We start from the raw sequence: 9,686 nt of genomic DNA on the forward strand, positions 1-9,686 counted from the left end.
CAGAGACAAGCTAAGGAAGCTCGATACTCCTGGACTTCGGCTAACCCTTAGTCACCTTCTGCCTGTTAAGTTTTGATTTTATGGACTGCTAGGGTTTGTAAATTTCTTTCCCTTGCAAACTGGTTCCAAAGGTCTGGCTGAAAGTATTGCTGTTCCTTGCTGGAACAAGCAAAAGCTGATGAGCCGTATCATTTTTACCTAGCCCAAACTCCAAGTGTTTTGCTTTGGAAAGCCTGGAGGCCTGTGTTTGTTGGTTGGCCAACCAGGGTTTTTAAGAGCAAGGTCTATTCTCTCTTCCTGGTGCCATGCTGATGGGCAAAGCTCGGGGCTCAGCCAGCTCAACCCTTGGCTAGCCAGGTGGACCTGCCTCTGGCAGCCCTCCTGTGGGCTTCTGCACCACACTCGGGTTGCTGCAAGGCTTGTTAGCTCCGTGTGCAGCCCCCTGGTACTGAACATAACACACAAGTGTTTCCCTGTGGACTTGAGGGAAGAGCCTGTGATGTCTCCAGCTCGCAGCAGTGTCTGGAGGAGAGCCACCCTCCAGCTTCACCCTCCTTTCTGCCTGACAGCTAAATAAAGACATGATGTTCGTTAGGGTATAGTAAGGCTCCTAGGGAAATATGATCAAACACAAAGATCAGATGGGAACTGTAACTGAGGAGCCTATTTGGGAAATTGGCTTCTGAGGCTCCTCGTTTCAGCCGGTGTCGTTTCAGAGCAGCCAGGTGCCTGTCGTCCTTCTGATCTGGGGACTCATTGCGAGGCAGCTGCAGAGGCCTGGCACGTTTTCCCTTCAGGCCTGACCCCGTTAGCACTGGGAAGGGCAGGAGAGCACAAAGAGAACCAGGAGCTGACCTGGAGAGGAAGAAGGAGGTGGCGAGACGCGACTTGGAGGTGTCCAAAAACCCTTTCCACACTGTGATGAGGGTTGCCACCTGGAAAGCAAAGCAGGAAGAGCTCTGTACCTGGAAGAGCCTCATGTGCTCAGGTGGGGACCTGAGCTGTGGTGACTGAGCAATGTCTGAGCCCAAACTGTTTCTGTAGGATGGCAGCTGGATGAGTTGCCATGTGCCAGTGGTAGCCATCTGTGTGTGCCCTGGACTCGTGATGGTTGTATGATGTGTGATTAGGTGCTGGAGAACCCACCTCGCCTCTCCATCTTTGTAGGCCAGGCCAAAGCAAGTGGCTTTGGGATTGTCATGGGGTTGGTGCATGGTCACGTTCACTTTGGAGCTGCACAGTCTTCTCCAAAGTGAGGAGTTGAGCCTTGCTAGAAAGGAGATGTTTACCCGTGCACAGACGGGAGCTGCCCATGAGATCCCCAAGGCCTAAAACCATGCGCAATTCAAAAGAGTCAGGTATTGTTCAAATGGCACTCCAAAAACTCTGTCTAAGTAAATATGGAGTAAAATGCAAGGGCCATGATGGAAACAGAAGTAATCTGCCCTCGAGGGTTACAGCCTTACCTGGCCGCAGATTATTCAAGGAGACATTCTCAAAGAATAGGTTAGTCCATTGAGGCCAACCACAGGTTTCTGAGCATCTTTTCCAGAAGAAGCTGCCTTGGCCCTTGCCGGGAGGCTGGGCTGGAGGAACCTCATCCCTGATCTAGCAGTTTCAGACTGAAACTTCTTCACAGATCTCACGTTAGACAAGGCCACAGCAAAGACTCCCAGCTCAGGTTTTAGTCTAATTTGATGACAGACTCTCTTTTAAAACAGCCTCAACACCGCATCAGTTGAAGGTTATTTTTTAAATTGTGCAGCTGAATGAAAAGGAAATGACCTGTGAGGGCTTTTGAAAATTATTATTTTTTAATTAGTTGGTGAGGAGTCATCCTTGGTAAGTGCCTTGTAGCTGGCTCAATGTGGGTCTTCTGCCTGCCTTTGTGTGCGGGTACATATGGTCTCGGTGGATGTGCATGGAGTGGAAGCAGTCCTGTTCCGTAGGTCCCCTGTGCTCAGGTTTGTGTTTGTGTACTGGGAGAGTTAATGAGAACAGACTGCCTTTCTTTCCCTTGGTTCCCCAATCCCATCTGTTCAAACAAAAGGCTGAAAGGGAGAGAGAGCCGAGACCCTGCTGGTCAAGAGGGGATGGATAATAACACATATCCTTGGGCTACATTTCAGCACATGCAACCCTTTCAAGCTGTGCTAAAGCTTTTATTCAGGCAAGAGAAAGAACAACCAATATAAAATAAGTTTCTTCTTTTCTTTTTTTTTTTTTTTCTAAAAAAAAGAAAAAGCTATATCAGGCCTGAAGGATGCTACATTCCATTCTATTCCTCTATCATTTTATAAAGCTGGATTATCAAAACAGAGTCTAAACCAGTGCTGATTATATTTGTGTGCATACAGACAGAGCACAGTATTGGGCTAGAGCAAGAGACATATGCAGAGGGGCCAGGGATGGCTTAGAAAGTCAATTTTCACTGTGTTTGCACATGGTAACAGTTCCAGATTCGTGTAATTAACTATACATCAAAAGGGTGTGAAGGAGGATATATTCCTCTCCACCCTGGGGAATCGATGGGTACTTTGCAATTCATGGTTAACCCCCCATCCACGTATTTGTCATTATGGGCATGCCAAACAACTCATCTGAAGATCAAAATAGCTTTCTTGGGGACTGTTACAGCGGGAGCAGCACGAGAGATGGCACCTCGAGTCCCACAGTGGGCACCAAGCGTCAGAGGGGGATGCAGCCCTCGATGGCAGCGCTGGTGCTCAGCCCTCTGCCAGCCGTTCCAGGGACGTCGTAATGGTTTACGGGAGAAAAATGGTCTCGAATGCCATTAGTTTAATGCTTCATAATGTCGTTGTGTCTGTTTTAAATGCAATCACAGAGCTCAGGGGACACCCAGGACTGAAATAAAAAGGAGGAGAAGAGCTTGCAGAAATGTAATGACTGAAAAGGAGGCAGGGGAATCTTTGGAGAGAAAAGAAATGAGATTCACCGATTCTTTTCCATTGATCAGGGAGCACACGAGTAGCCATTGTTGGACAGTATTCACCACAGGCACTGATTGCACTCTGGTTGCAATAAACACAGCAAAGTCACAGAATCAGTCTTGGGGAGGAGGCGAGAGAGGAATTTGCAAAACATGGGGCCTGGTCCTGGCCAGTAATTTCAAGCTAGTTTTCTAATGCTCTGCTAGCAGCCCTGCACCATTTTCAGAAGTGATGCACAGTTGATCCCACAAAATGTGTCTGTCAATCCCTAGCAGTCAGGGGGTTTATTGACCTGTATGTGGTTGCCTAACTCAGGGTGCCTAACTCTCACCATCTCAAATGGAGGGAGACAGAAACAATAAAGAGGGTCAAAAACAGCAAACAAGCTGAATCTGACCTGCTCATGCCAATAAAAATGCAAATAAATACATTCATAAGGCAATGAAAATAAGTGGTCAAAAACAGCAAACAAGCTGAATCCGACCTGCTCGTGCCAATTGAAATGCAAATAAATACATTTATAAAGCGATAAGTATAAGCAGTAGTTATGCAAGCTTTGGAAATCTTTCTAAGCATTTCACATCTCATTTCAGTCACACGGGTGGAGCTGTTTCCTTCTGGATAAAATTCTTCTGTGGCTGGCAACTTGCACTCCAAGCTAAGCAGGTACATGCTCCAGACAAACAGGAGTTGCTTCCTTCCAGCAGTCATCATTTATTCTTCTCCGGAGTGGGATTTAAGAAGGTGTGGGGATCATAACACTGTACAGCACTGATCCTTTGTGTCCCTTCTTTCTTGAATCCTAACAACTGAAAGCAACCTGGTCCTGTTCATCAATGCTGGGGGCTAACCTGATGTAGAAAATTTCCATGATCAACACATCTCTTCTTCTCACACGGAATCCATCTAATACATAGAGGGAACACTTTGGCTGATCTCTTGTCACTCACTCCAAAGCAGACCCCTTGAGCCTGGCCTAACCCCGCACTATTGATATATGAGCAGGATGTGCCTCTGCTGGATTCATCCATCAAGCAACCACAAGAGGTGATTTCTAGGGATTAATGTTCTGGCGGGTGTGTGCAGAGGTTGCAAGGAGAAGGAATCGTGGCAGTAGCTGGTTTACTGAAAAGACAGAAAAATGAATGTGACAGAAATAGGGCCCTTAGCAATGCAGATAGCTATAGATCAATGGGTGGGTTGCTTTCAGCGCCTCTGTTTGCTTTCTGCAACACCTATCTGTAGAAAACAAGAAAACACAGTTTTTGACAAGGCCCTGACAAGGCCGGTTGCGTTATAAGGATCTGTTCTCAGTCCCTTACAACCAAGCCAAATGTAACCCTTGAGGCTGAGACTCGCTGTGGTGGATGTCTCCGGTGGTTTGGACTGGGTGAGCTGAATTTAATCTGAAGCAGCTCAGAAAGAGTTTCTCAGAACGAGGCTAGAGAAAAGGAAACAGATGTATCTGTGGTTTAAAATTGACTTGCAGTGCTTTTCTTTGAGATGATCTAAAACTTCTTTGGAGCAGTGACTAGAAATTTGCCTGGAAAGGGCCCCTACTGCAGGAGATATTTCTGTCGTCTCCTGAAACACTGCCCCAATTTGGCCAGACTGTAAGCCCCCAAAGAAAACCAGAGTAAATCTCATTTGCACACACCCAACAGCATTTTCTCAGAGTTTAACAGCCAAATTGTCTGCCTATCCTTGGCACGCATGACCACTGTGTATGACCCATCACAACTGAGCAAAGAAGTGTGCAGTCCTGAGCTTCGTTTTCCTTGCAATTTGCTTAGTGGTGTAGGGCTACATGTGGTGCTAGCACCACGAGAGAAACCATAGAACAAGGATCATGTGAATACATCTGAGAGGCACACAGGCAAGTTTCTTTTGCATTTCACTAATGGCCAAAAGCATTTAGATGGACTTAGAACTTCAGGCTTAGAGCTTTCCTTGCTGAGCAATGAGAAGTCAGTGAAGTAGAGATATTTGTTATCACAGGTGAAATAAATCAAACTCTTTGTTTAGCTCCTGAGCTGAAAAATAAATAAAATAAAGCGAATATTTCTCACTGAAGACCATTAGATTATTTATTTATTTATTTATTATTTTTGAGGGATTGTTATGTGATCCTCAAATATATTACTTGAACCTGATATATCAGCAGGCTTCCAGCACAAGGCTTTAGGAAAGCAGAACATACATTGGCATGTGTTCAATACCCTTTCTGGGAAACATCTCTTCCTTTGGCTGTCACTCAAACAGTGTTTTGCATCTTACCCACTTTCCAGGAAAATAGTAGCGAGTCTGGTGGTATAAGGATACCTAGGTCTGCAGAGGTAACATTTTGATATGGGGAAGAACAGGTGAGCACTATGGCAGGTGACTTGGAATAACTTTGGAATAAACTGGAGTTTCTAGCTGAAGGCTGAACAAGAAAACTGTATATTTCTTATGACAGAAATGAAATGCCTGAAAGAGAAGTTAACATAGCCAGGTAGACAAGAAAAAACATGTTCAAAGGGATACATCAAAGATATGCAGGAACTGGAAAAATCAAAGAGAAGAGCTAAAGGTGTTTCATGCTGGCATCAGAAGACCGCTGCTTTCAATGAAGCTGATGAAGCTTTTCTAATATCTAGAGATAAGTAACAGAAATAGTAGTATTGCCAGGAAAGAAATAGTAAGATTACTGTGAGTGAAATATGAACAGAAATGCAGGTTTCTGTGAAAGCCCAAAGAGCAAAAATAGAGTAAGTTTTGAAAAGCTGTCCTGGGCTGAGCAGCAAGGATATGACTGACAGCAGTCAAACTGGTAAACACTGAGGAAAAAGCTGTTTACATCAGGTCTGGACTTCAACAGGGCCCCAACACTCAGCACTCTGACAAAAAGTCCCTCCCCAGCTTTCCTGTAGGCCCCCTTTAGGCACTGGAAGGCTGCTGTAAGGTCTCCCCAGAGCCTTCTCTTCTCCAGGCTGAACAACCCCAACTTCCTCAGCTTGTCTTCATAGGAGAGGTGCTCCAGCCCTCTGATCATCCTCATGGCCCTCCTCTGGACTTGCTCCAACAGCTCCATGTCCTTCTTGTGCTGGGGACCCAGAGCTGAACGCAGCGCTCCAGGTGGGGTCTCACAAGAGCAGAGCAGAGGGGGAAATCACCTCCCTCGTCTTGCTGGCCATGCTGCTTTTGATGCAGCCCGGGACACTGTTGGCTTTCTGGGCTGCACGTGCACATAGCTGGCTCATGTTGAGCTTCTCACCAACCAACACCCTGAAGTCCTTCTCCTCAGGGCTACTCTCAACCCACTCATCATCCAGCCTGTATTTGTGCTTGGGATTGCCCTGCCCCAGATGCAGGACCTTGCACTTGGCCTTGTTGAACTTGATGAGGTTTTATCCTGGAAAGAGTCCAGCGGAGGGCCAAACCTCTTTTCAGTGGTTTGTGGGGATAGGACAAGGGGTAATGGCCACAAGCTAGAGCACAGGAAGTTCCGCACCAACATGCGAAAGAACTTCTTCACAGTGAGGGTGACGGAGCACTTGAACAGGCTGCCCAGGGAGGTTGTGGAGTCTCCTTCTCTGGAGATATTCAAGGCCCGTCTGGACGCCTACCTGGGCAGCCTGCTGTAAGGAACTTGCTTTGGCAGGGGGGTTGGACCCAATGATCTTTTGAGGTCCCTTCCAACCCCTTCAATTCTGTGATTCTGTGATTCTGTTCACACAGGCCCACCTCTTGAGCCTGTCCAGGTCCCTCTGGATGGCATCCCTTCCCTCTAGTGTGTTGATTGCACCACACAGCTTGGTGTCATCAGCAGACTTGCTGAGGGTGCACTCAGTCCCCCTGTCCATGTCACCAACAAGGATGCTAAACAGCGCTGGTCCCAGTACTGACCCCTGAGGAACACCACTCATTACAGATCTCTGCTTGGACCCTGAGCCATTGACCACAACTCTTTGAGTGCAACCATCCAGCCAATTCCTTACCCACTGAGGACCCCATTCATCAAATCTATGTCTTTCCAATTAGAGACAAGGGTACTGTGTGGGACAGTGTCAAATACTTTGCACAGGTCTGAGTAGATGATGTCAGTTGCTCTGCTTACCAGCCATGCTTTTATGCTCTCTCATAAGTGACCTTAAGACACAATAGACTAGGTGTTTTTGGACCAGCTAATCCAGAGACTGATCAGATATTTCTACTATTCTGTGGATATTTATTCCATGCCACAAGGACGTCAATATCTCTTCTCCTGTTATATGGTGAACCTTATCTGTAAGTGGCTTTTGTGACAAGCAGGCAAGAAGAGCAGTGGTGCAGCACATATGCTGTATACTCACATCATATACTCACATCATACTGTACCACCCAGTGCAGGAGTGGATGTTGGTGACCTCCATCAGGATCCCCACTTCTGAGTACTTGATGAAGGGTCCAACCTTTAACTATCACTCAATAATTAGTGAGAATTTCTGCTCTTGTAACACGATGTCCAGTAATAAAGCAGGGCTAACCCACAGCTCTGGATCAGAACAGCCTAGGATGCTAAACTGCTTGAAAGCTGGCTCCTAATTAGGTGGATGGGTCTAATAATGTTTCAACGAGTTGACTGACTACAGATGGGCAAACACTGTCCTGCTTAGTTCCCTATCTCTGTTTCAGATATAACTGCCACTCTTGGAGAAACTCAAGGAGCCACCATGCACGGAAAGAAAGAGCCTATCTGGTATAGACACTTCTCTGAGTGTGATGGTGGTATAACTTTCACTTGACAGAAATTCCCCTGCTGAAGATGCTATTGTTTTGAATGCAATTATCTTTTACAAGGTTCATCCAATCCACCTAATCATCCTTATCTTAATGTGCTTTTCCTTCCTACATTGTCACGTAAAATCCATTTCCTTTCAATTTACTTCAGATCTATCTGCATCTAGATTACTGCAACTTGGATGCAAGGTAATTAAATGTGGTTTGTCTGAGTAGAAAGGCAATGAATCCTATTACAGCTTGTTTATGCTACCAAGTAATGCAGGTTTCTCTGTGCCATCCCGCCAGTGTCTTAACCCTACCATAGAAAGACTGTGTCTTAGGCCAATGCAAGCTTCTCTGTGCATTTTGTCCTTGGGCTGTCTTCTGAGATTCCTGATTAATACAACTTGTTTTTTTTTAGGTCTGTGGACTTAAAAATACCTATCCTACTAGGATCTGCCTCAATAGTTCATACCATGCTGACTCTCACCTGAACTTCTGTTTCTGACAGAAATATTTAAGACTGCTAACTCTGTCTTCATGGTTAACAAGGCTACAAGGTGTTTTTTGTTGTTGTTTGTTTGTTTTAGTTATTGTTTTTACCCTTTGGCTAAGATGCAGTCTGGTGCTAGAATCCCTCTGTGGCTGATGGGATTTGACCCTGGCCTTGGCCTCTCATAATATTGTGCACTCTGGGAGCTTGTAAATTTATACTCCAAATCCTATTTCGTGTAGTACTTTCACCTTTTGGATGCTACTGAGAAGGAAGTTGTTTGGTAGCAAAAATCCTGGATGTCTTAAAGATACAGAGGAGGTTTTATGATTGTCTGCAGGTCAAGCATCCACTGTAAACCCACCATTGAGAGCTACTTTAACACTGATTCAAGAAAAGGTCAAGTGAGGTAAATTCACCTCTACAGAGTAAGGTTCAAATCTTGGATACTATTACCAGGTGAATGGAGTAAGGAAGTCTTGCATTGATTTATCTTGTACATTGTCTGAAGCTTCTTCATGGGTCAAGAAACCTGGTGGTTCCTTCTGAAGAAATGTTTTGGTATTGATGGGTTTTGTGTAGGAGCCCTGGGCTGGGAGAAAGAAGGGGTATGTGTGTGGTTCTTTACAGTTCTTTTAAGATCTTTTCTTTGAAATCCATGCTTGCTCTGCTATAAGGCTAAATGGTATAGTGTAGACTTTGAGATAGTCATATGAGTAAGTAAAGGAAAGTGATTTTAAAGAACATTTCTGAACCTCTGGGTCTTTATGTTCTGTTACCTCCCCTGAGAAACCAGGGATGAACGAGTGTCCGTAAAACACTTTCGGAAACACCACACCTAGCTGAGTAGGCAGACCTGGCTCATATTGAAGATGGCCTCTGGCCACAAAATTTAGGCCGGTGTATTTATGCTAGGATTACTTCAATAACTACATATGGTGTCACCACACAAGTGCTTGTCTCTGAGATACCTTAGAATACCTAAGAAGCCTGAATGGGATGGGCTTAGAAGACAACTTACTGTACCCTTCACAGGATACTAATAGTTCTTATATTCTCTTGTTCTCATTCCTCCTCCTTCAGTCACCATTTTAACCTCCCCATTCTCATTTTTTTCTCCTTTCTGCAGCTTGAATCTTCAGTATGTCAAATTTTGCTGTGTTTTGATGACCAGTATGTCTGAATCTAAATTGTCAAGTCTGACCTCAGTTCTTCCTTCCTTTAGACACTTGCAGTTGTCATCTACAGCTTATCAATAGATTCATTTTGTTTAAGATCTCTTGAGCTAATGTTTGCTTGGGGCAATTCAGTCAAGGTGAAAATCATGACCCAATTCATAGGACCTACCTGTTCAGAAGGTAATCCTGTCCAAGTAAGGACTGGAAAAAAAATAAAAATAAAAAAAAATCCCTTTCCACCATTCGCTTGTTAAATGGGATACCATGACTTCCTGTACTGTCACTGCTGACTCAGTCCTTTTCACTCAGCCATTTCTTGTA

Source organism: Anser anser, assembly GCF_964211835.1.
Source record: "Anser anser genome assembly, chromosome: 1".
NCBI classification, from domain to species: Eukaryota; Metazoa; Chordata; class Aves; order Anseriformes; family Anatidae; genus Anser; species Anser anser.